The sequence below is a fragment of the Ranitomeya variabilis genome, chromosome 6 (assembly GCF_051348905.1).
Source record: "Ranitomeya variabilis isolate aRanVar5 chromosome 6, aRanVar5.hap1, whole genome shotgun sequence".
In the NCBI taxonomy this organism is placed as follows: domain Eukaryota; kingdom Metazoa; phylum Chordata; class Amphibia; order Anura; family Dendrobatidae; genus Ranitomeya; species Ranitomeya variabilis.
Genome location: NC_135237.1, coordinates 52,440,825 through 52,463,873, shown reverse-complemented (window position 1 = coordinate 52,463,873; position 23,049 = coordinate 52,440,825).

The window sequence follows — 23,049 nt, the reverse complement described above, 5'->3', positions numbered from 1 at the left end:
CAATACCAGGGTATGTTGGTTAGTGACTATTATAAGCTGATTCTGTACAGCTATACTAGTATTTAATATGTCCAATATATCCCAGATCTGGTCATCTAGATAATCCGTGGCTCTAACTAATTTATCCCACATCTGTGTTAACATTATTAACATCAATATCATGAGTCTTATACTGCTTTTTTGCAATGGCTTGCATGTATCCATGATGCCTTTCCTTCAAGCTTGACTGCTGTTGGAGTTGTTAACAGGACTTGGAAAGGTCCGTCAAATCTCGGTTCCAGTCTTTCTGGTGTGTCTTTTCACGTAGATTTGATCACCAGGTTCCAACTTGTGGCCTCCTTCGTGATTTTCTGGATCTGGAAGGGAAGCAAAAACTTGCGAATGCACTTTAGTTAAACGTTTTTGTAATTCTTGTACATAAGCAGTTAAAGTCTCAGTATTCAACATCAGTTGTTGTGGAAAATAACAACCCAAATTTGCTGCTCTACCAAAAAGAATCTCATGTGGTGACAGCTTAGCCTTCCCCCTTGGGGCGTTTCGGATGGAATACAGGGCAAGTGGTAGACACTCGGTCCAAGGCTTTCCTGTTTCTGCCATGGCCTTCTGGATTTTTAATTTTATTGTTCCATTTAATCTTTCCACTTTACCTGAACTCTGTGGGTGATACGGAGTGTTAAACTGGTTTTCTACTCCCAACATTTTCATAACATTCTGGAATATTTCTCCAGTAAAATGGGTACCCCTATCTGACTCGATCACCTCAGGCATGCCGTAACGGGGTATCAGTTCATGTGCTATTTTAATGGCAGTAGTTTTTGCTGAGGCTTTACGAACTGGATAAGCCTCTGGCCACCCTGAGAACATGTCCACACACACAAGCACATATTCGTATCCATTGTACCTAGGAAGCTGGATGTAGTCGATCTGGAGTCTTTGAAAGGGATACAGTGGTCTTACATGATGCTTGGTTGGGGTTTTAATGGTCTGACCTGGATTGTGTGCCAGGCATATAGCGCATGCAGCACACATGTTCCGAGCGAAATTACCAAAGCCTGGAGCCAACCACCTTTCTTTTACCTTGAGCGTCATACCGTTTGCCGATACATGCGTAGGTAGGTGGAGGTCACTCGCCACTGCGGGGTACCAGGCTCTGGGTAAACACAACAAAGTTCCTTTTTTCCATAATCCTTGCTGATCTTCTGCCCCTTTTTTCTGCCACTGCCCTCTTTCTTCTTCGTCTACCTGTTTCTGAGCTTCCTTCAATCTCTCCTCATCATCTTCAGAGCTATCTAGTGTGTGGGCATGATGTAAGGGTTTACGTGCTGCCTGTTTTGCTGCTTTGTCGGCTTTATCGTTACCCCTGGCTTCCTCGGTGTCGAGTCTCACATGTGCAGCTACCTTTATCACCGCTATTTCTTTAGTTTCTTGTGCTGCCTCCAGAATCTGTCTAATGAGGGAGGCATGTTTAACAGGTTGGCCTGAAGCAGTCATATAACCTCTGGCTCTCCATATTACGCCAAAATCGAAAATAATGCCATGTGCATATCTAGAATCAGTGTATATGTTTGCTGTCTGATCTTTGGCTATTTTTAGAGCTTCAACTAATGCCGTAAGTTCTGCTTCTTGTGCAGACTGATTAGCAGGGAGAGGTTCTGCTTTCAGCACTTCATGCTGAGTTACTACCGCATAACCTGTATGAAATTGTCCATTCATATCTGCATATCTTCTGCCACCTATGAAAAGTTCAAATGTAGCATTACAGAGTGGCTTGTCACGTACATTACGTAAGCCCTGAGTCTCTTGTTCCATTAATTGTACACAATCATGCATTGACTCTGATGGGTCAAAGGAGTTGGAGAGTGCAGTTTCCTCAGGTATGGTACCCCCCTCAGACTCTAAAGGGAGCAAAGACGCGAGATTAAGAGTCTGAACCCTGGCAAAGGAAATGTTGGGCGGCAGTAGTAGGGAACATTGGAGACGGAGGTGTCTGGCCATTGAAATATGTTTAGGTTGGACCTGGTTAAGAATGCCATGTACATCATGAGTGGTCTGAACTAGAAGTGGGTGATCAAGAACAATCTCAGAAGCTTTATCTAATAACAGTGAAATTGCGGCTACTACTCTTACACAAGAAGGTGCGGCTCTAGCTACAGGGTCCAGATGAGCTGATATGTATGCCACAGGTCTCTGTTTGTTTCCATGTTTTTGTGTGAGCACCCCTGTAGCATGTGAGGATATCTCAGCTGCCATCAATTGAAAAGGTTTAGTGTAGTCTGGGAGTCCCAGAGCCGGAGCTGATACCAGTGCTGTTTTCAAAGAGGAAAATGACTGTTTAGCCTCTTCACTGAGTGAATATGGCGTGTTGGCAATACAGTCATATAAAGACTGCATGAGTTGACTTGCATATATGATCCACTGTCTACAGTGTGAAACAATACCCAGGAAAGCACGCAGCTGTTTGTGATTCCTGGGTTCAAGCATGTTACGTATGGCTTCCGTACGTTGAGGTGTGAGGTGTCTGATGCCCTGTGATATGCAGTGACCTAAAAACACGACTGTTTGTTGACAAGCCTGGAGTTTCTGTCTATTTACTTTACAGCCTTCTTGCGCTAGGAAAATTAAGAAATTAACAGTTGAGGTAACTGCCGTCTGCTCATCAGGGCAACAAATAAGTAAGTCATCTACATACTGTAGAATGACTACTCCTGGTTCTGGGGTGAAATTTTTCAGCACGGTCTGCATTGCTTCAGAGTACAAAGTTGGTGAGTGTACCATACCTTGTGGCAATCTTGTCCATGCTAATTGTTTGCCCTTGAATGTAAAGGCAAACAAATGCCAACAGTTCTTATGTAGTGGCACAGAAAAAAATGCGTTTGATAAGTCAATTACCGTAAAATATGCAGCAGTGCTGGGAATTTGAGACAGTAAGGTATGAGGATTCGGTACCACAGGGGTGACCGGTGCCAAAACCTTATTGATTTCCCGTAGGTCGTGCACCATGCGATATTTCACCATAGTTTCTTTGGAGGAAACTTTCTTTTTAACAGGATATAAGGGTGTATTGGCGGGTGACCTGATTTCTACCAAAACACCTTGTAATACATAATCCTGAATTTGTTGAGAAATCGCCAGTTCTTGCTGGGCGCTGATGGGGTATTGCCTAAGCTGAGGTAAAATGGTTCCCGGGGCAGTTTCTAACAGTATAGGAGCTACTGATAAGAATCCTACATCAGTGTCTCCTTTTGCCCATAGGCTGTCAGGAACCCGAGACAAGTCAATTTTTGCTTGTTGAGTGCAAATTTCGGGAAAATCCTCCATTGCCTGTATTCTAACATATTGTTCCAGAGTTTCTGCATCTTCAGGGATGGTCAGCATAACTGTGCCATTTTCTCTAAAATGGATGTTTGCGTGCATTTTACTTAAGACATCAGTACCCAGCAAGCAGGTAGGTGCACCTTTAGCAAATAAAAATTTGGATACAAAGGTTTTAGGGCCAAAGCTCACATTTAAAGGTTTTGTAAAAGGCAACACCTGAATTTTACCATCATACCCTTCTGCATATGTTACCTTTGAGGATATATTGTCAGGATATGGTAAAAAGTCTTGATTTAAAATGTAGGATGTTGCTCCCGTATCTATCAGAAAAGGTACATTTTTACCCTCAACCTCAACTTGTATTATTGGTCTTCTAGAAGGAAGAGAGACCTGCATAACCTTCAGTCATTCTGAGCTGTCTGTTTGATCAGGCGCTGGGTTATTTATCCTATTTTTGGGTACAAAGGTTCCTGAATCTATATCTGCTTTTCTCTTCCTACATTCCCTTTGGAAATGTCCTGGCTTCTTACAGTAATGACAAGTAAACTTTTGATTAGCAGAGCCAGTATTAGCCTGTGCAATTCTTACTGGCTTAGAATTTTCTCTTAAGTCCATTTCTATCCCTACAGCTTTCTGTCTAGCCAGGTGTGGGTCTTCCAAGGTTCTCCAATCAGGGGTTGCGGCCTTAAGCTTTTCCTTCACTTTTGGAGACAATCCATCTATAAAGGTTTTTGTAACTAACCTCATCATTCCTGAAGCGGTTAGATCCATGCTTTCATCTCTGAAATTATTTTCTACACTTAGATAATATTCGTCTACTGATTGTCCAGATTTCTGAGCCACCACTCCCGTTGTTCCTCTCTGCCTCTGTTTTTCCCTCATGAAGACCATTAAGTGATCTATAAATTGCGTACCTGATTCTATCGTTTGTAAGGCACCATCTCCTGCCTGGGGCCTATGTACCTGTAGATTTGCTAATAGCTCCTGGAAGAGTCCAGGAGTCATTTTCATTCTACATAATTCTTCTCCATCTGCCCAAACTCCAGCGTGAGTCTGCATAATTTGCTGTATATATTGTGCAAATCTAACTGGACACTGGGTGGGATCTGGTGCGTTATGCAAGAGAGACATGCCTTCAGCGGGGGACCAAGGGAAATATTGTCGAGTTTGGTGATATCTAGTTCCCATTACTCCGTCAGCACCAGGTTCCCTAAAGGGTCTTGGTACTACCCTAACAGGGGCAAGTACAGCGCCATGTCTAGGTGTACCACAGGCTAGGCAATCATTTCTCCAGTCTGGAGTTTGTTGTCCACAGTGCGGACATACCCATCCTCCTGGTCTGGCTAAACTTTGAGGTGGTGTTTGGAGAAAAGATGGGGCATGTGGGTTAAGGTATGGGGGTGGGGTGTTCTTATATTCCACATTTTGTTTTTCTCCATAGCCTGCGGGTCTAATACACCACTTTTTATTCTGTTGATTATATGTCCATCCCTCTTTTTCTGCTACCCTAGAGACATCAATCAATGCTTGGATCTGATCTATCCATTTCTTGTCTCTGATTATGCCTTTTTTTTTTTCCTGAATTCCTTCCCATTTTTTCCTACTAAAGGCTTCTGCCTTAGTAACTCCAAACTTACTAAAAATCTTTCTCAGCCCCTTAGTGGCATCTTCACCACTTCTCTCCTTTATGATAGTATAGATATCTAATTCTTCTGGTTCCGACTTTGTTTGCTTATTCCCCATTTTCTTATCCTGAGCTTTTTTCTTTTCTTGCCCTAGGTGGCGTTTGGGTATGAGAATACCTCGTTACCTTCTTCCTAAGGAGCTAGGATGTTTAACGGCTTCTGCGTACCGTGCTGATGTAAGAAAATCCTGATTCCTACACCTATAGCAAACAACACAAATGCAACCAGACAGAGGATCAAAATACAACGTATCTTGTCCCAGGCTAATTTATCTGTCCTGGGCTCATACTATCATACACTTATCCGTCACCAGGTTTTCGTCAAAGACAGGATCAGAGATTGAACATAGGCGCGGAGGTCTCCCCGAAAGGACGCAACCACGTTGCCCAGTGGGACAGTCACTTCTTCTGTTTCAACACCCTGGGCGGCTTATAGGGCTATTCCCAACTTCCACACACCTTCTATTCACATTCACTCTCATTCAATGCCGTACTCCGTGAGGTGGTCAATTCCTAAGTAGTTCAAGAACCCGAGCTATAGGTATCCTCCTCTACTAGAACTACCCGCTAAAGGACACGACACAGAAAATCTTACGGACAGTGCAGGGCAGATATAAGAGATCTAACAGTGTCTCTTACCTGGCCAGGTTTTTATTCATCTGCCGTCCATTATCCCAGATTCTCTTTTCATTCGTATTCTGCCGGTGTTCTTGAAGGAGTACACAGACCTCGGGTCCCTGTTCAGGCGCCAGGAAATGTCGGGACCACACTCAGTCGGAGCAGCCTTTGGAAGTGGGGAATCACCAGAAATAATACACAAGACACGTCTCGTATAGTATATCACTGGGAAGCCTCTGAAGCACGCCTGCCTTCAAGGTGCTATCCCCTCTTTATATAGTTGTACAGGTAGTTTCAGTGGTTATACAAGTTTTGCTTGTTTAAACAAAGAGAGAAAAGAGAAGACAAAAGAAAACAGTTTCAGCTATGTGATAGTTTCACAAACAAAAAATAGGATTTCACACTATGGCTAAAATGTCCTTGAATGGACAGGTCAATATTGATCACAAATTCTTTTTGGTTCATTGAGGTAACCATTTTTGTTCCGCTCTTCACAACAGTAACCCAAAAAAGATTATTAGCTGCCACCACCAATCGTTTACAGGCCAATAGCACACCCATTACAGGCAGCATATGGCTTTGGAGTGAGGTTTACAGAGCAAGAGGAACAGAACTATTAAATGTTATATTTATTCCAGAAAAATAGGCAGTGTTTATAAAACAATATAGAAAAGATTGTACAAATGGGACAAAACCATACAGCATATACTTGTAATGCTTGCTGCAGCGCAGTAGCACACAACCTCCACCCGGGGTGGTGCGGGTGAAGGAAAACAGGTACACTACACTCACAGTGAAATCACAGTGCAGCAGGTAGGAGCCACTAAGTGGCGAAAGAGTAGTCAGAAAAAGCCGGGTCAGCAACAGAGAGGGAACAAAGAACCATAGGTCATAGCAATACACATGGTCAGAAACAAGCCAAAGAAGTCAGAGCCGATCAGGAGCAGGAAAGCCAGAGACACAAGACAGTCAAACAGGTCAGAGGATATGCTGAGTCAAATACCAAGGGGTCACAACACGGAGAGCGAGTACTACAATGAGCGAAGTCACAGGGGAACACAAGAATGGGACCTAGGTAAACGGGCAGAGGACAAATCAGGGTATAACAGGTAAGCTGCTCAAGCCAGAGACAGGAACTATAACTGCCACTGCTTGCAGGTAACAGTGGACTGAAATAGCCAGACAGATCCCAAAACGAGGCTGAGAAGATTAACCCCCGTATGACCATCACGGGGAGAGAATAATCAGAAACAAACACCGGACTGGATCATGACAATACCATTCCATAAAATAAAAAAAATTAAAAAAAATGACTAAACCTGACATCATTCCAATAGTGCAGATTTATGGAGGGAAGCACTCCTAGTGAAAACGTCCAAAATCATGGATCAATCCTACACGGTGATGTATCTTCCTGGCACTGAACATGGATCATAGTTGGCATTGGCTTTTTATTAGCTCCTAAGCTACATTCGCACACCTCTCCTTGATGACTTAATGTGAGGCGGATTTGTAGGATGCTCTCAGCCCTTCAGCTTTTATGAAATCCCTAACTTACAAGATATCTTTGCCTCTGAATGTCACAGACATTAGATATTGACCTCACACCTCACATTTTCTATCATGATTTTACCGTTAACCAGAGACCAAACATGCCCTGGTTCGCACTATCAGACAGTTATTCAACTGGAAAATTCTAGTGGCCCATTCATCCCTTCACTATGACGCCATAAATCTATATCCTATAAATATTGGATCAATACAAACCCCAATATTCCCATCTGGACCCGGAGACGGCGTGTCTATGAACCGTCTAGTTGCAGATTCATACAAATCCTTTTAAGGCTGTTTTCACACTAGTGTCGGTACGGGGCCGTCATGCTGCGTCGGCCCGACGTACCGACGCATACTGTGAAAAAAATGCCTGACGTGGGCAGCGGAAGCAGTCTTACGATGCTTCCGCTGCCCCATTGTAAGGTCCGGGGAGGAAGGGGCGGAGTTTCGGCCACGCATGCGCGGTCGAAAATGGCGGACACGACGTGCTAAAAAACCTTACATGTAACTTTTTTTGTGCCGATGGTCCGCCATAACACGACGCAACCGTTGCACGACGGTTACGATGTGTGGCACTGCGTCACAATGCATCGCTAATAAAAGTCTATGGAGAAAAAACGCATCCTGCGGGCAACTTTTCAGGATGCGTTTTTTCTCCACAACGACGCATTGCGACGTGCAGTGCCCGACGCTAGTGTGAAAGTAGCCTAACTCAGGAAGTCTTTCCTGTTTAATTACCTGGACACTACAGGGAGTCTCTGGCTTCACAAGGAGCTTGAATGGTTAGCTCTTCCTATCTTAATTAGCTCTCTCACTTCCTAGCCATGCGTAATTCTCCCTCTTCCCATGTGACCAAAGAGTCAGCTCTTTATCCCTAACGTTCTACATGTTTGAGGGGATTTTAACCTTTCGATATAACAGCGACCACTGCACTATTCACTGTCAGGTGGTGGTGGTGGTACATGGTCCCTACCACTACATGCATCTCTCTCCTCATGATCTGTGTGTGTCCCGGGGCCCAGACTCCTACATTTACCCTTTATCTTGTCATGTTGTTTATGGGAAAACTCATTCAACAGCTACCATGTAGAAGAGGACATTTGATGAGACTGGAGAATAACATTGTCATGTAGATATACATGATGGGGTACAGTAGGAAACAGGGCCGACTGCTAATGTACAAGGTGCTTCCTTAATGTAGGTAAGATTACATGTAATGGACTGAGCTAATGATGGCTCCGATTATTGATGGATCATTAAGGGACTGTACATCGGTGGGGCTACTCGAATATACGCTATCTGATAGCGTCACATATTTAACAAGTCAGGTCATAAAAAATTTTTCCCTCCTAAATTAAAAATAGAAAGGAACAGCTGCAACTCAGCCACAAAGTGGAGACCCCATAATGTTACAGAGCAGGGTCATTGAGTGCTGAGGAGCAGAGGGTAGAAAAGTCACCCAATGCTCTGCTGACTCCATAACTGCACACTCCAGACCTTCTCTAATGTTAACATCATCATAAAAACTGTGCCTCAACTAAGAGCTTCATGGCTGAGCAGCTGCATGCAGCCTTACATCACCAAGCACAATGCCAAATGTTGGATCCAGTGTTATGAATCCGATGTCACTGCACTCTAGAGCAGTGGAAATGTGGTTCACAACGTAATGAATGAGGCGTCTCTATCTGGCATCTGATGGGCGAGACCTGGTTTGACGAGTACCAGGAGAACATTACCTGCCTGACTGCATTGTGCCAATGGTAAAGTTTAGTGGTGGAGGGATAATGATATAGGTTTGTTTTTCAAGGGGAAGAAAATCTCAATGCTTCAGTATACCAAGCTATTCTGATCAATTATAACTTCTACCTTTGTGAGAACAGTTTGTGGAATACCTTGTTATGTTCCCCATAACTGTGCCCAAGTGCAAAAGGTCTATGAAGGCATGGATGGTGGAATTTGGTGTGGAAAACACGACTATTAAGAATATTGGAGATATAATTTCAAGTCAATCATTTGTATCCTGTTTGCCAGTGGATTCTCAAACCCCCTTCCCATGTGCAGCTGTAGCAGAACACCTAGCTCAGCAGGAGGTCAAGCCTCAAAAGGCTGAGAGTGACAGATCTCACACCTTGAGCCAGCTAAGCTCAGAACAAAAGGCTTGCTTGCAAACCAGATACCATGCGGTCTAACTGCTTTGTTGAGTCAGCTATGATTTCATAAGGAGAATATGAACTTATCGTTCATCCTGGTTACACACTGGTTACATTTTCAAGGTCTCTGGAACGGATTGAACCCCTTCCAGGGTCTCGATCTGTTCTAGCACCGCAGGGTGGGGAAATATGTAGAATGGCTAGTAGGAGCCAGGTAGCAAAGCTGTTTAGTCTCAACAAGTAGCATGTGCCCAGCCTGATCTGGTGACGTCAAAACCACCTCCCTAGCACCGTCCATTAAGGAGTTATGACCCATCTTCAGTTTTGGAGTTTTCAGCTGCTAGAGGCAAGGGGAGGGGGATTTAGTTTAAAGGCTATTGTAAGGCCATGTGGCCTCTCTCTCGGTTATGCTTGTGGTTCAATTTGAAAGTGGGGGCCACGTCGAGAAAAAAAAATCACAGAGAAAAAAGCAGAGATCGTTACCTGCTGAAGCCTCCAAACAAATGCACCAGCAGGGCGCATCGGACCCGATTAATGATGGCAACAACACAGGTGCAAAAAATACTGATGAAACAACCACTTTCAATCCAGTATTGGTTGTTTGGCATTAGTGCACAAAAAGATAAGCGATAATAGTCTGTATGTGGCATTGTTCACACAAGCAATGCAGAGCATCTGGTCTACAGCCTATTACTAACGCACATACAGGCAGGCTGCCCAGTGCTACAAAATGCATGCTGTGTGAATAGAGGCCTACAGTTTACAGAGCCATCTTGGTCCGACTGCGCCCTGCAAGATAAAGTGCAAAAAAAAAACAACACATATCAATGTATGTAAGGGATTAGTTTATATTGGGGCCTCAATACGTAAGCTGTCAACCCACGTCAAGGGTCCTTACATTTTTGCCGGTCCTAACGCTAAACATTGAGTAAAAGCTCACAGACGCACAAAGAGGACTTAAAAATCCTCCAGAAAATTGACAAAAAAAATCACAGAGAAAAAAGCAGAGATGGTTACCTGCTGAAGCCTCCAAACAAATGCACCAGCAGGGCGCATCGGACCCGATTAATGATGGCAACAATACAGGTGCAAAAAATACAGATGAAACAACCACTTTCAATCCAGTATTGGTTGCTTGGCATTAGTGCACAAAAAGATAAGCGATAATAGACTGTATGTGGCATTGTTCACACAAGCAATGCAGAGCATCTGGTCTACAGCCTATTACTAACGCACATACAGGCTGCCCAGTGCTACAAAATGCATGCTGTGTGAATAGAGGCCTACAGTTTACAGAGCCATCTTGGTCCGACTGCACCCTGCAAGATAAAGTGCAAAAAAAAAAAACACATATCAATGTTTGTAAGGGATTAGTTTATCGTGGGGGCCACGTCGAGTAACATGCTATGAAAAAACGAGAAACCAGCTGGCAGCCCATGCCCTCCTGCGACCCTATGCACACATGGTCTAACATCAAACCAGTAATTTACATGATCCACCAGCTTATATCTTTTGTACTACCACTATTGTATTTGCATATCTGACCATCATTGTACACTCACTGGCCACTTTATTAGGTACACCTGTCCAACTTCTTGTTAACACTTAATTTCTAATCAGCCAATCACATGGCGGCAACTCAGTGCATTTAGGCATGTAGACATGGTCAAGACAATCTCCTGCAGTTCAAACCGAGCATCAGTATGGGGAAGAAAGGTGATTTGAGTGCCTTTGAACGTGGCATGGTTGTTGGTGCCAGAAGGGCTGGTCTGAGTATTTCAGAAACAGCTGATCTACTGGGATTTTCACGCACAACCATCTCTAGGGTTTACAGAGAATGGTCCGAAAAAGAAAAAAAATCCAGTGAGCGGCAGTTCTGTGGGCGGAAATGCCTTGTTGATGCCAGAGGTCAGAGGAGAATGGGCAGACTGGTTCGAGCTGATAGAAAGGCAACAGTGACTCAAATCGCCACCCGTTACAACCAAGGTAGGCCTAAGAGCATCTCTGAACGCACAGTGCGTCGAACTTTGAGGCAGATGGGCTACAGCAGCAGAAGACCACACCGGGTACCACTCCTTTCAGCTAAGAACAGGAAACTGAGGCTACAATTTGTACAAGCTCATCGAAATTGGACAGTAGAAGATTGGAAAAACGTTGCTTGGTCTGATGAGTCTCGATTTCTGCTGCGACATTCGGATGGTAGGGTCAGAATTTGGCGTAAACAACATGAAAGCATGGATCCATCCTGCCTTGTATGGAGCATCTTTGGGATATGCAGCCGACAAATCTGCGGCAACTGTGTGATGCCATCATGTCAATATGGACCAAAATCTCTGAGGAATGCTTCCAGCACCTTGTTGAATCTATGCCACGAAGAATTGAGGCAGTTCTGAAGGCAAAAGGGGGTCCAACCCGTTACTAGCATGGTGTACCTAATAAAGTGGCCGGTGAGTGTATATGTACAACAATTGTATTTAGTGTATTGTCTAGTGTGCCCTTAAGGCGATTAAATATACAATTTAACCTTGGACTGCTCTCTTATCTCAATCCACGAATCCACACGTCCGTTTCTCAGCTTAACTTTCCATGCTACCAGGGCTGGTTTCTATCCCGATAAAATTCCGTTAACGGACCAGGCTTGTATCTAATAAGGAACTGGTGGCAGTCCTACCAGGTGCTGCTTCACAGGTGCTAGTGACATCAAAGTGGCATCAGTCGGAGTGGCGCGGTCCGGGTTCATCACCACAACTGACCGCAAAAAATAATGACCTCTGCCCCATTGAGCACCTTTGAACGAGAAGGGAAATTGTGAGCTAGGTTCTCTTCTCCAGCATCAGTCTGACCTCAAAAATGCTTTTTCTGGAAAAGGGGGCAAAAATTCACAAACACACTTAAAAATCTTGTGGAAAACCTACACACTCCCAATAATGGAAGCTGTGATAGCTGGAAAGAGGCTGATTCCATATTAATGTCTATGGATTTAGAGTGGGAGGTCATAAAAGCTCCTGCAGGCTTGGAGGTGTCCCGAGACCTACGTCCACATAGCGCATCTTGGGTTGGGTTGTTACCTAGAAGCACCACATACACAGAGCTATGCTCAGCAAGTGATCCTCATAGTATATTGACTTGCCACATTGTGATAAAACCCATCATACACAGATCTCAGCAACCCATTAAATAAGGAATTCAACATTGTAACAACTTATGGAGGTCTCTGTAGAAGTAGTGGGCATGTGGTTGTGGGATGACCGCTCAGGGATACTACTGGTCAGTGCATGTAGCAATTTTCCAGCAGATCAGAAAAATGCTGGCAGATACATTACTATCCACAAGGTGAGTGGTGATCACTGATCCCAGATTTTTTTTTTTTTAAAGACGTACAGGCAGAAATGTTTGACTGCCACCTATGGGCTGTATTAAAGTAAGGTGTGTGCATTGTTCCTACAGATGAGTATAGTCTCCATTACAAGCATAGGATAACAGATTTCAACTTAAGACATTTTGTGCACTCGCACATTGTTGCCTGGTTATTTAGTGACAAAGTTCACAGTAATAACCATTATGTGATTTCGGATTGATACATGAGCCCAGTGTAGTCGTCCTTGTGAGTTGGAGGTTAGGACTAAACTTTGTGTCCTCAGTGTCTGAGCTTTCAGGAGAGGTCGTTAGAATATGTACCTGTCATGGCTAAATGATTGCTCACTTCCTGTGAACCAGGACAGGATAATATCATGCAGATGGGGATCCAAGCCGCACTGTTTATTTTTTCTTCATTTTCTGTGTCATTTACCAGCTGTGAAGCAATACATACATTCCCATTAGGTGACCTTAGGGAAAACACCTTTACAATGTCTGAAGATGATGAGCTGGAAACTGTACGTCTGCAGAAAAAGCAGCAGCGGTAATGTCTTCTCATCCGCTTTATATGGCAATAGCAGGATACACATAGAAGAGTATAAGCACATACGACCGCTCACACATACAAAAGGGAACTATATATATAACGTTAGGTCCAGAAATATTTGGCATTTTAGTTGTTTACCAAAACATATTCAAGATACGGTTATATAATCGATATGACTCTCAGCTTTAATTTCAGGGTACTCTCATCCTAATTGGATAAGGGTTTAAGCTCTTTAATATGTGGCTGCATCTTTTTAAAGGGACAAAAATAAAAAATTTGACAATTATCTCAAAAGCTCTTTAATAGGCTGCATGGGCTATCCCTTCGTTAATCCATAATCAATTAAGCAGGTAAAAGGTCTAGAGTTGATTCCAGGTGTGGCATTTACATTTGGAAGCTGTTGCTGTGAACCCACAATATGCAGACAAAGGAAGAGAAGCAGATCATCATCAGTCTTAAAAATATAAAGGCCAGATTAGACTTTACCAAAAAAAAATCTAAACAAGCCAGCCGAGTTGTAGAAAAGCATTCTTTGGACAAATTAAATTAAGATCAACCTGTACCAGAATGATGGGAAGTAGAAAGTATGGAGAAGGCTTGGAACGGCTCATGGTCCAAAGCACTCCACATCCTCTGTAATGGCTTCCAATTACACTGGGTCACTAGTGTTCATTGATGATGTGACTGAAGATAGAACAGCCGGATGAGATCTGAAGTATACAGGATGATACTTTCTGCTCAGATTCAACAAGGTTGATTGGACGAAGCTTCACAGGACAGAAGGATAATGACCCAAAACACACTGCAAATGCAACCCAGGAGTTTTTTAAGATAAAGAAGTGTAATATTCTGCAATGGCCAAGTCATCACCAGATATAAACCCCATGGATCAGCATTTCACATGCTTAAAGGAAATTTGTCACCCCCTGGATCATTTTAAGCTATTACTATGGGCATACAGGTAATAGAATGGGTAAACCAGTCTTAGCTGTATGCCTCATATCTGCGTTCTAGATGCTGAGAAATGTATTTTTAATGTTTTAGGTTAATGATTTGTTCCAAGCTCCGCGGCGTGCGGTGCCTTGAAGAAATCCCTGCCTCCTCTCTTCATTATTATAGCACCTCCTCCCATGCATGTCACACTGACCAGTGAAATGAAGTTGTAGCGCCGTAATCCCGCACCTGCGCCGTGCACACGCGTGATTATAGCTGCCTTAGCCTTATTTTATGGGCAGTATCTGCATCCTACTTCTGCACAGGTGCTGGCGAGTCACTGCGCAGTAGCAGAGACTCGCCAGCGCCTGCACAGAAGAAGCAGGATGAAGACCCTGCCCATAGTATAAGGCAGCCATAATCACATGAGTGCACAGCGCAGGCGCAGGATTACGGCGCCGCAACTTCACGTCACTGGTCAATTTGACATGTATGGGAGGGGGGTGCTATTATAATGAAGAGAGGAGCCAGGAATTATTCACACCTTCACTCAAGTGTAGGTAGGAAACAGGTGTCCAGTTTTCTAGTAAACCAGACGTCATCCACCATATAGTTTTAGGTGCCTCCTATTCACAGAATAAAAACTAGTCACTAGTGATGAGCGAATATACTCGTTACTCGAGATTTCCCGAGCATGCTCGGGTGTCCTCCGAGTATTTTTTAGTGCTCGGAGATTTAGTTTTTCTTGCCGCAGCTGAATGATTTACATCTGGTTGCTAGAGAATCTCCACATGTACTTACGCTGGCTAACAGATGTAAATCATTCAGCTGCGGCAATAAAAACTAAATCTCCGAGCACTAAAAAATACTCGGAGGACCCCCGAGCGTGCTCGAGAAATCTCGAGTAACGAGTATATTCGCTCATCACTACTAGTCACATATAAAATCATGGTGAGGTCAGTCTTGAAACTCCGAGTAGGGCAGCCAACCTCACCATTGCTTTACCATCGGCTCACTTTTCCTTATAGTTTTTACAAGGAGCTATAGGGTTGCAGCAGACAGGCTCCGTGCTTCGCTGTGATGTATGTGTTCATGCTTGCAGTGGAATCTGTGTTCTTTACTATGGAGAAACACCTAAAGATTTTCTCTTTCTATCCAATATGACAAATTGTACAGAAAACACGTCACAGATGAATAGTTTCTCTCTACTCTGCAATCCATGTGTTCCAGTACCATCTACTGAAGGTGTTACGGAGAGAAAACAAATGATGAGAATCGAGCTGGTATTTGGAGAGCAGACATAAATGTCACGTTTCACATGGAAGCCCTCAGCTACAAATATATGGTGGGTAAAAATGTAGATGAAAAACATTTAAAATCACATTTATCAGGTGAGGATGTTGTCAAACGCTTTTACTACTGTATGTATTCTAAGAAGGAGAATATAGGAAAGACTGTAACTAGAATTGGTGCGATTCGATTTGATCCATCTGCCATGACAGTAATTTACTACAGCAGTTCGGCATCATCCGTGGCTTTTCTTTTTATTGGCTGGCCTGAAGTGTCATCACATGCGCATTACACCGCAACGATGATGTCAGACCAGGCCGGTGCTAATCAAATGAAGAGCCAAGCATGTTGTCAGGTGAGAGGCGGTTTACATGACTCCCATACCAGCAGCCACAGATTACTGACAAGTCCAATGGAACGGTAGTACAAATCGATTCCAACTAACCCTAAGGCCGGGTTCACACTGCATTACAGCAGCCCGTTCAACACATTCGTTAAACGGGCTGCTGTAACGTAAGTGCCGACTTTGGCACATCGCTAGCGCAGATAGAGCATCTGCTAGCTCTATCTGCGCTAGCAGTGACGGATCCGGAAACGCTGCAGCCCGCATCTCAGGGTCCGTCACTCAATGACGGCACATGGCTAGCGCACGCCCATTGTGGGTGTGCGCTAGCGATGCGTCCGACATTGCAGTCAATGGCAGCCGTAACGGACTACGTTACACCGCGTTATGCAGCGGTGTAACGTAGTCCGTCTAACGGACTGGGGGAACGCAATGTGAACCCAGCCTAAGGCCTTGATCAGACGTTCATGAATCGCTTCCATTCTTTATCCATGTTTATCAACATGTACCCATTGTAGTTTATGGGACTGTTCATAAGTAATCATCAAAAAAGCACAGCCACATGTCCAAGTCATGGATCAAAACTATCCAAACAAGACTGTGGGTTTGTGAAAATGACGTACCATTGAATTTCAGGAAATTCAACTCAAAATCAATCCTCTATGACTTAACCCCCTCATCTCTAATATAAATGGCCGAAGGTGTTAACTGTTATGATCCGGTGACCTTGGAGCCGCATGAGAGACTTTCTCAGGAGTAGGTGGTACCTGTACTGACCACAAACCCTAAACTAACACCGCAACTAGAAGTAGCCGTGGGATGTACCTAACACGTCCTAGACACCTCGACACAGCCGGAGGACTAAATACCCCTATAGATGGAAATGGGAATTCTATCTTGCCTCAGAGCAGAACCCCAAAGGATAGGCAGCCCCCCACAAATATTGACTGTGAGTATAAGAGGAAAGACACACGCAGGCAGAAAAACAGGATTTAGCAAAAGAGGCACTTCTAGCTAAATAGAAAAGGATAGGACAGAACTCTAAGCGGTCAGTATTAAAATCCTAAAAATATCCACAGCAGATAATACAAATATTCTACATCTAACTAAAGACATAGAAAGTATATCTGCATCTCCTGAGAATCCAGCATGACTGAAAAATCCAAACAAAGTCTAAGCTGGACAAAAACACAATGAATTGCACTGAATTGCAAAGCACACTGCATGTGTGCACAGAGACACAAAACCAGACACTTATCTTAGCTGAATTGGCAGCAGGGCATGAGGAACCAGAGAGAGATGCAATCCCTCCAATAACAATGGACAACTGGCAAGGAGTCATGGATCCTGCACACCTAAATACCTAATAGAGCTGCAATCAGCAGAAACACCTGCCCTGGATTACAACCCCAAGACAACTGCACTACCACCAACAACCACCGGAGGGAGCCCAAGAGCAGAATTCACAAAATGAAGTATTTCTCCCAGAAAATTACTGCGATTAGACTGCTATGTTTTGCTATACCCACGTTTTTTTCCTTTGTGTGTATTGGAACAACGCCCAAAAAAAACAGAAAAAAGACAAATTGGACATAATTTCATATAAAACCTCAAAAATGGTCTCGACAAAATTGTTGGCAGTGACACCTTTCCAAAATTGTTGGTAAACAACTTTGTTTCAAACGTGTGATTCTCGGTCAAACTCACCTGTGACAAGAAACAGGTGTGGGCAATATGAAAATCACACCTGAAACCAGATAAAAAAGGGAAAAGTTGACTCAACTTTTACATTGTGTGTCTGTGTGTGCCACACTAATCACGGAGAAGAGAAAGAGAAGATAACTGTCTGAGGACTTGAGCACCAAAATGAACAATATCAATAATCGCAAGGTTACAAGTCCATCTCGAGAGATCTTGATGTTAATTTGTCCGCCATGCACAACATAATAAAGAAGTTTACAACCAATGACACTATAGCTAATCTCCCTGGATGTAAATGGCAGAGAAAAATTGATGAAACATTGCAATGCAGGAAAGTCTAGATGGTGGAGAGCAGCCCTAATCAAGTTCCAAAGAAATTCAAGCTGTCCTCAGGATCACGGTGCATCAGTGGCAGTGTGAACTATCCATCAACATTTGAATGAAATGAAACGCTATGGCAGGAGACCCAGGAGGACCTCACTGCTGACACAGATACATAAAAAAGCTAGACTGCAGTTTGCCAAAATGTATGTGAGTAAGCCAACATACTTATGAGAAAGAGTGTTGTGGATAGATGAGATCAAGACAGAACTTTTTGGTGTAGCACGTCATTCTAGTGTTTATCGAAAATGGAATGAGGCCAACAGAGAAAAGAATACAGTGCCTACAGTCAAATATGATAGAGGTTCAAGTTTTTTGGGGGGAAGGGCAGGGAGGTTGTTTTGCTTCCTTTGGCTCTGGGTGCCTTGACTGTGTGTAAAGCATCATGAAATCTGAAGATTATCAAATGATTGTGGGTCTCAATGTAGTGCCCAGTGTCAGAAAGCTGGGTTTGTGTCCTAGGTCATGGGTCTTCCAGCAGGAAAATGACCCCAAACATACTTCAAGAAGCCCCCAGAAATAGAGGGAAACAAAGCTCTAGAGAATTCTGAAGTGACCAGTAATGAGTCCGTATCTAAATCCCATTGAACACCTGTGGAGAGATCTTAAGATTGCTGTTGGGAGAAGGCACCCTGCAAATATGAGAGACCTGGAGCAGTTTGCAAAAGATGAGTGGTCCAAAATTCCAGTTGAGAGGTATAAGAAGCTTGTTGATGGTTAAAGGAAGCCATTGCTTGCAGTTATTTATTCCAAAGGGTGGGCAACCAAAAATTAGGTTGAGGGTGCCAACAATTTTGTCCAGCCCATTTTTGGGGTTTTGTGTGAAATTATATCTAATTTGCATTTTCTCTCTATTTTTTGTGTTGTTCCAATACACACAAAGGAAATAAACATGTGTATAACAAAACGTGTAATCGCAATAATTTTCTGGGAAAAATACTTAATTTTTTGGAACAATTTCAAGGGAGCCAATACTTTCGGCCATGACTATATATATATATATATATATATATATATATATATATATGTATATATATATATATATATATATATATATATATATATATATATATATATGCATTTAACCACATACACTTGTCAACATTGAAATTGCAATACCAAGAAGGAAAAGTCGTGGAGTTATGGAACTCACAGGATAAACAAACATGTTAATAAAATGCAATTAATGACAAAGTTGAGCACACAGAAATCTCCGCATTTACACACTGGCTGCAATTACTGAGGTTATTAATGGTTGTCTGAGGCATGTTCTGCTATGTTGAATGCACTTGGGCAAATCATCAAGATACGCTGCAGGCAGCTCCCTTTGTAATTGCCAGTGGCGTCTCCCTTTTTCCAATTCAAAAATAGAAGAACAAAATGCCAAAATTCACGTGTCACATCACCACCCTCCAAAAATGCAATAAAAAGTGATCAAAATGTTGCATGGATCCTAAAACTACAGTTAGGCACACACAAAAAAAAAAAGCCGTTGCACAGCTCCTTAAGTAGAATAGTTTACTTTAGGAAGTGGTCACAGTAGAAACTGAAAGAAGTCATGGGCACTTTTTTCTTTTTTTTCCTGTAGAAGGAAAACATAATTGCTTGTATAAATGTGTAAAAGTCTCGTTCTGAATGTTGATCCAGTCGATCGATATTTAGGATCAGAAATGAAATTTTACAGACTAGGGCAGATTGTGTAACGGGCTGGGACCACTTTCCCCAAAGGCCAAAGAAGACCTGGAGAGGAATGACTAGGAGACTCACCCAATCTGACTACAGATACGCAACAGCTAATGACAAGGTATGTGGTCCAGGTGCTACTCCAGGACTGACCTTCTGTAGATTTAAAAAAACTGACTGTCACATCCAAACATAGACTAAGTGTGAACAGGTGCTGAACCTAGAGTCACCAACTCGTATACAGTCAAATAAATAAGGCAGCACACTGCGGCGCCAAAACATGAAAACATGAAACATGAAAATTTAACTGCATTACTGCACTAGAAATAAAAAAAAATGAGAGCGTTTAGCGCATAAATTGGCCAATTCGTGTGTACCTGGTAGCCACATCGAGGCATCTCTCGTATACCAGGTCCTAGACTTTCCTTTCCTCGCTGAGAATAAACGTCTTCATCTGAATTGGTACCTACTGTGAATCCTCTTCTTAGACTACATTTCTCTCTCTCTGGTAACGGACCTGCTGCGATTAAAACACCTGTGGCTATGGCTAAGAGGCGGAGTGCTCAGTCAGAAGGCTAATGAATACAAATTTTAAAAAAATGAGAGCGTTTATTCTCAGCGAGGAAAGGAAAGTCTAGGACCTGGTATACGAGAGATGCCTTGATGTGGCTGCCAGGTACACATGAATTGGCCAATTTATGCGCTAAATGCTCTCATTTTTTCATATTTCTAGTGCAGTAATGCAGTTCAATTTTCATGTTTCATGTTTGCATATTTTGGCGCCGCAGTGTGCTGCCTTATTTATTTGACCTTCTGTAGATGGCTGCTGACCCCTAGGAACGCGAAGCTGGGGCGGCCCGAGGGAATGTCCAACAGATGTAGGCAGGCAGAGTAAAATGACAGGAACTGCAGATGTAGACTGGATCTGCTAATGGAAAGATGAGCTCTGGCAGGTGCAACTGGATCGGCTGACGTTGAGAAGCGCACTGGCGGGTGCAGCGGGATCAGTTCCAATTGAGATGAGCACTGACAGATGCAACAGAACTGGCTGCCATTGATATGAGCACTGGCGCGTGTAGCAGGACTGGATGCATTGAGGTGAGCACTGGCAAGTGCAACAGGATCGACTGCCATTGAGATGAGCATTAGCAGGTGCAGTGGGGCCGGCTGCCATTGAGGTGAGTACTGGCAGGTGCAACAGAAATGGCTGCCATTGAGGTATACACTGACAGGTGCAACAGGACCGGCTGCCATTGAGGTGAGCACTGGTGGGTGCAGTGGGACCGGCTGCCATTGAGGTGAGCTCTGGCAGGTGCAACAGGACTGGCTGCTGTTGAGCTGAGCACTGGCAGGTGCAACAGGATCGGCAGCTGTTTAGGTGAGCACTGGCAGGTGCAACAGGATAAGCTGCTGTTGAGGAGAACTTGTAGGTGCAACATGACTGGCTGCCATTGATATGAGCACTGGCGTGTGTAGCAGGACCGCATGCCGTTGAGGTGAGCACTGGCAAGTGCAACGGGATCGACTGCCATTGAGATGAGCATTAGCAGGTGCAGTGGGACTGGCTGCCATTGAGGTGAGCACTGGCAGGTGCAACAGAAATGGCTGCCGTTGAGGTGAGCACTGGCAGGTGCAACAGGATCGGCTGCCGTTAAGGTGAGCACTGGCAGGTGCAACAGGACCGGCTGCCATTGAGGTGAGCACTGGTGGGTGCAGTGGGACCGGCTGCCATTGAGGTGAGCACTGGCAGGTGCAACAGGACCGGCTGCTGTTGAGCTGAGCACTGGAAGGTGCAACAGGATCGACAGCTGTTGAGGGGAGCACTAGCAGGTGCAACAGGATCGGCTGCTGTTGAGGAGAACTGGCAGGTGCAACAGGACCAGCTGCCATTGAGGTGAGTACTGGCAGGTGCAGCAGGCTGAGATAAAAGCACTGGGACCTGAGAACTGACAATAGTGTGAGCAGCAGATCCGGAAGGAGCAGGACGGGGGCCGTGGTTGTGAATACGCTGGGGGGACTGCAGGCAGAGACGCGGATGCTACATAATGTATCATGGATGTACCTACAACAATTGCCATTATCCTTTTCCATAACTTGATGGACTTTTCTCAATCGTACTATGTAAATAAGTAACAACTGTATACCTACGTAGCTCTCAGCGGAAATAAGAAAAAGTTACGGCTTTCAGAAAATGGTGGCAAAAAAAACAATTTTTTTTTTACAAAGTTCAGATTTTTTATAATCATTAAAAATTAAATTTTGTAAATCTGAAACCCAAAAACCAATGGTGGATTGGCATTTTTTCACCATTTCAATGCACTTGGAAAAAAAACTTTCCGATGACAAAGTGAAATGTGTAATTTAAAACTACACAAAAAAATATGCTATGATATGGCTAAAGTGATGCAAAAATAATAATAAAAAAAGTTATGGCTTTTGGAAGAAGGTGAAAAAAAACCAAAAGTGCAAAGATGAAAAATGGCCTGGTTCCGACGACGTTTGCTGATTGACAATCATCTATGGTGGATCGGCATTCAAAACTGCAATAAAAAAGTAAAATGACCCCTCACTATTCAGCTTCCAAATGCTACATTAATATCATGTGACAAGAAGCAGTAGTCCAGGAAAGTGACTCCGACCAGAATATGGTTGGGGCAGGCTCCAATATGTGAATGCAGGAGTGGATCTAAAGAAGGTTTAGGAGGAACCTTGGGCCCATGCTGGTTTGTCAGCCATGACTTAGGTCTTTCTCCCCCTGCTTTATAAATGCATTAGACATGGCACGGGTCTCGGGTTTGGATACTGAATCTGATTATATTGGTGGTGACAAGCCGGGAACAGAGGGAAAGTTATTATCCAGAAGAAAGAAGTTTGCAGTGATGTTCAGTGGGTAGTCGTGAATATTTTCTCTTGATATACAGAAGCTTTGTGTTCTCGTCTTTTATTACCTCTCACGCTCACCTACTTGCACATTAGTATTCTGCTCGGTTGCTCTTACTCTGAGTATCAGGTCTGCAGCCACTTTATATATTTTACTGCATCTATAAAACAGGTTGTAAATATGTATGAAACACGGCACTGTGACACGTGCACTGACAAGCGCAGGATTATGACAGAATGAAAGGTAATCTCCGCTATACACAGAGGCGGGCGGACAAATAGCTGAAACAAAACAAAAATTTACTTTACAATTGTCAGTAAACACAGTGCTAATAAAGCGGACATTGCTAACAAAATGGATGGGAGTTCATTGGGGGAGTCTTTAAATCTGATTAATAGTGATATAGTGCTGGGAGGAGGATGGCGGAGAATGCTAATCTTAAATATAATTACTGGGAATCCGGTATTGTCGCCACAATCGTGCATTTTTTTCTTATTGACACAGTAGTCAAGTAAGGCCTATAAGCAGCCCTGACAGTGGCGAAGTGTGGGGCAAGCAACATGGGCTATTGCCCAGGGTACCAAATTCTTCATCTTACCTTTGCTGATCCAA